Below are 311 nucleotides of genomic sequence, written 5' to 3' on the forward strand. Positions count from 1 at the left end.
GCATTGGGTCAGATCGGCACCTCCAGCCACCTGTAGCAGCGATACAAGTGCCAGGAGCCACTGGCCAACGCATACAGGGTCTCGCGGCTGCCTCTTGCAGGCAGCTGTGGGACTCGGTGTAGCAGGGGTGGGGGTGGGGATGGGAGAGTGTGCCCTCCCCCTCCCCAGTCCCATAACTGCCTGCAAGAGGCAGTTATGGGACCCTGCATGTTGGCTGGTGGCTCCCGGCAGTGTCACTGTGGGCTCCGGCCTGCTGCATGTGGCTGGAGGTGCCAGTCTGGCCCAATGCCACCTGCCCACCCCCGGCAAGA

The sequence above is a fragment of the Gavialis gangeticus genome, unplaced genomic scaffold (genome assembly GCF_001723915.1).
Source record: "Gavialis gangeticus isolate Ggan-Ray unplaced genomic scaffold, GavGan_comp1, whole genome shotgun sequence".
NCBI classification, from domain to species: Eukaryota; Metazoa; Chordata; order Crocodylia; family Gavialidae; genus Gavialis; species Gavialis gangeticus.